The following is a 4,780-nucleotide window of genomic DNA, read 5'->3' on the forward strand; positions in this document are numbered from 1 at the left end:
AGGATGCAGTTGGGAAAGCTATGACCATGGATGCGGACAAATGAAGCCCTGTAAAATGCCTGACACAGATGCTACTCCCTTTTGAGGTTTTGAACATGAAAGTTATCAAGGAGGACAGAATGATTTTCCTAGCTATCCGTTTGTTGCATCTTCTACAAGACCAGGTAAAGAAGGCATCTGAAAGGTTCACCCCTATAGATGTGAAGGAAAACACAGAAGCACGACTTGATTTAGACCTTAGTCAAGCGCCTGGCTTCTGATATAAGGCTGGAACATGACATCATTGAGTCCACAGAGTACATATGTGCCACACTACTTGATCAATGGTACGAACATATTCTGCCCACTTTCATCCCTTTTTCTGAAGGGAATGTAGAGCAAGCTGGAGACTTGGAAAAAGAGCAGCTAGAACTTTAACTCCCACCCTGCGGTCCTGGGCTGCTGCCTTCCACAGGATGTTCTGGGAGTATATGGATGAGTCAAAAGAGGTCTGTGTGGATCAAAATCCATTGATGTATTGGTATGGGAAAATGCACCAATGGCCAGAGCTCCATGGGCTGGCAAAAAAGTATCTGGCTTATCGTGTCACCAGTGTGTCTGCTGAACGTGTGTTGAGTGTGGTCATCACAGTGAGAAGGATCAGTCTCTCATTTCAAAAGGTGACTGTGATCAAAATGAACCAATATTTTATACCACACAATTACGTCATTCCTGAAACAGCAGCCCCGGAGGAGGAAGAGGGTGATCGGTCCGAAATTGAATCAAATGTGTTAGCTGACCAACTTCTGGATGAACCACCTGAGTTTGAAGAAAAACTCTACTTCCCGGACTAAGTATGCCTGTTCCCCCATAGAACTTTTACATTTTCTCATTGAACATAGTTCCTTCTTTGCAAAAAAGCGAAATAAAATTAGTCACATATATATTGCCGGATTGCAGTTGGACCAGTCTGCATTGAAGAAGCATCCACTGTTCCTTCATGACGTTGGGGACAATGCCTGCCCCCCTCACATGCCTATTGCTTAATGTCTATTCCTTTTTGCATCACTTAGCACTAGAAGGGATGCCCCATAAAATTATTTATTATCCTACCAGACAGCCTACAAAGACCAAATTCCAATGTGTTTCCGGTATCAAAGATGATTGAATACCTATGTGAACTACCCGTGCTTGGATTGGATGAGGTAACTTCAGCTATTGTAACAGTGGGTGACTTATTACGTGAGTGATGATTTAAGTGGATTAATGATTCATGTGGTGGATGACACTGAGGTAGGGTTTGTATTGAACTGTAATATGGGAAATGTCTTCAGATGATTATTAATTTGCATTGTTTAGGGCTTGAGTGATGAGCGCTCATTTTTCTTTTTTTTCCTTTAGGTGATAATCACTCAGCCCTTTCACACTGAGCCAGATTTAATTATTTGCAGGGGTGTTCTTATTTCTGGTTCTTCAGACACCAGAACAGTCACTTTGGTTAACAAACAAAAACCTATTCAAAATACTGCATTCTGTTTCATTCTTTACTTGTACTTCAACAGCAGTGCACTGCACTCCACGTCCATCTTGCTAGTGTGATCGTGATTCATGAAGATGATGATGACTGGCCTGAGACAGCATTACTCGGAGTGAGGACTGGAGGAGTATCGTGGAAGAATTCAGGCGGGGAGCTGCAGGCCTACCTCATCAATGTCTAGAAGCAACAAGTTATTGAGTATACAATCAACTTACGTTCAAAGGTAAACCAAGAGTCTGAGGCCTAGTCTTTGTCAAACCTTTCCCCAAATCCCATTACCCATCCATTCATCAAACCCCTATCACTCTTCCCCCAAGGTGTGTGATTCATTGAGGTGTGGCTTAGATTACATCATCAATGGATCACACACAGTTCTATGTCCTGCACAGGGCGTACATTACCCGGGGCAAGATTAGTGAATACTTCGAGGCCCGGACTGCGTGCCTGAGATGCAATCTAGAGGGTGCGGGGTTCCTCCACATGTTCTGGGATTGTCCACATCTGGGAGAGTTCTGGAGGGGGGTGACAACTGGGCTGGCAGCCGTGACGGAGAGAGACATAGCATTGAAGCCAGGTTGTTGTTTGCTGCACTGGTTCCCCCACAATGCTAGGAATAAAGTTACTAGTAAGTTCATAGATCTGGGGTTGGTGTTGGCTAAAAGGGAACACACTAGTAATTGGAAAATGAAAAACGGCCCTAGTGTGACATGCTGGACTAGGTGAAGATGAGATGGTGAAGTGGGCAGATTGCGAGGGACCTTCCGACTGCAGATGGCCAACCGCACTGGTAATGAGCGAACGCTGGAGATAGCACGGGCATAGGTGACATTGGTGGACCTGTTGAAACACCCGACTGATGACACTGTTGATGACCCGGGAGATGTGGACCTTGTAGCAGGGGAATGATCCAGGGGTTGCCTTGTTGCCTTGCGGGAATCTCTGACCCGGGCTGACATAGTAATCATCCCATCCCATGGCGCCAATAACCGGAAACATGGGACGCAGCATCCCTAATACGTGACTGAAATGACCAATATCTGAGTACAGATGCTTTGATGTATTAGCGACATGCCTGGGGGGTGGGGAGGGAGGGGGTTTGGAGGGAGTTTGAAGGGAGCTGGGAGGGCAGGAGGGGGTAATTGGTTGTTATTCCCACAGCGTTACCAAGTGGGATTTAGGACACATAGAGTGCATAAACAAGCACTACAGGATCCCGAGCGCATTGGCTTCAGATGTGCATTACCATATATCCCCAACAGGTGGAGTGGCAATCGAACCTGAAGGATTATTTTGCACTTTTGTATCCCACTGTGTTGAATCTTGAGATGGACGTCATGCCTTCCGCAATGCCCTGTGGGCTGTTTTCACTGTTTTATTGCATATGAATAACATTTGTTTACATTATCAATGGATCACACACTTGGTGAGGTGGAGGTGGTGAAAGCAACATCAATTTACAGTAGAATCTTCGAAGCAGTAGCCCATACCAACCCATTACCAACCGGTGCATTAAAAATTACCCATATTTTGTTACATGTAGAATGAAGAAGGTCAGTTATCAGCATCATCATTCAGGCTCGTTGACTCCAGACTTTGAGTACCTTTTTGATAACTAGAGGATTTCACAAATAATACTGCTAGCTCCACATTGGCCCAAACTTACTAGAATTATATTTGTTCTATTTTAGCACAATTAGGCATTCTCATTGTGTCATCACGTAGTACTCAGGTGGTGTCAATTCTTTGTAAATATTCGATAAATATAGACCCGCTTAATCAGTCTTTCTACTTCCATTTAGTTGCCTACGATGGATAATCAATCAATCATTCAGATCAATCTTACTGGTGGAGCTCACTTGAGTGGAACTGAAAGTGGACCTCACTTGTGAAGTTGTGATGCCTCCACTTTTATTGCTGCATGTATATTCAGATACGACAACTAGTCTGGATGCAGTTTAACTTAGTAGGAAATAAATTAACTTCTACTGGTTTTTATCTAGATAGTTCAGAACCTCGACACAATCTAGGTCATCATGGCAGCATTCCCCATAATGGTCAAGAAAGTTAGAGAAGTATAAGCCTAGACACTATAACTAAGTGCCACACTATCTCCTAAGTTACAAACACATAAACAGGCTGTGTAAAACTACTTGAAGGCAGGAGTGCAAAGTAAAATTAACTACTCCAGGCATAATTTTAGATTTGAAAAAATAGTTACCCCCTTAATTTACTTACTAAGCAACCCACCCTCTCCACCCAAACAACATGCCCATCCCTCTTCCTAACAAAACTCCCTTCTCACCCTCTCCATCCAGCCCCAACAAACAACAAATCCCTTCCACCAAAACAAAAAAATTAAAAAAGGGCTAAAAGAGGGCAATATGCATGTCGGTCCAGAGCTGGTCCATTCTTTGCTCCATCAAGGTGAGCCGGCCCTCAATTGTGTCCAGCCACTGCAGGATGTGGTGCAACAATGGCCTGTTGCCATTCTGGAGGGAGTGGCAGCAGTTGGCTGGTGGTGGCACCTGCGATGGGATGGCCAGGAAGCTGGAGGCTGAAGGGGACCGGCTGCACTGGGGCCCAGCGCTGTGCATTTATTTATTTCTTCCCCATCCAGGACCACTAGCCTCCGGTATTCCTGTTGAATACGCTCCAGCCTCTGCTGCCGCAAAAGGGTCGCTCTCTCCTGCATGTTGGATGGTCCGGCTGGACCAGCAGGAGTAGCTATATTGAGAAAAACAAAAAAGACAAATTGTAAATAATGCTCTGCGCAAACACATATTTTAAATAACTGGGGGCACAGTAGCAATACATTGCTGGTTCCCTAGGGCCATTGGAATTTATTTGATGTGATTATGATTAGGAGAATCACAAGGCCAAGTATATATTTTCATTTACCCACACATGTTGCCAAACATAAAAGAAGCACTGACTGAGTGGCAGAAAAGTAACAGGCAGAGAAAAACATCACAGGATTAAAAAAACAGTGCTTAGGTTATTTTTTTATCTAAAGGCTTTTCAAGTAACTGAAAACAGAGTCAGACACTTTGAGTTGAAAAATAAATTACTTTTCATTAATGAGTGCGGCATTATGCACTATATGAAATACAAGTTGTTTCTGGTGCAAAAATAATGAAGCCATGCTCATTGCTAGCCAGTGCCTCGGCTAGTTTGTTACTGTCTGCAGCTGTAGTTGACAATTATCTTTTTTTAATTCCAATGGCCCTGCTCTTCAGCAAATGCATTTATCTTTCAACCTTATCT

The sequence above is a fragment of the Triturus cristatus genome, chromosome 6 (genome assembly GCF_964204655.1).
Source record: "Triturus cristatus chromosome 6, aTriCri1.1, whole genome shotgun sequence".
Taxonomy (NCBI): domain Eukaryota; kingdom Metazoa; phylum Chordata; class Amphibia; order Caudata; family Salamandridae; genus Triturus; species Triturus cristatus.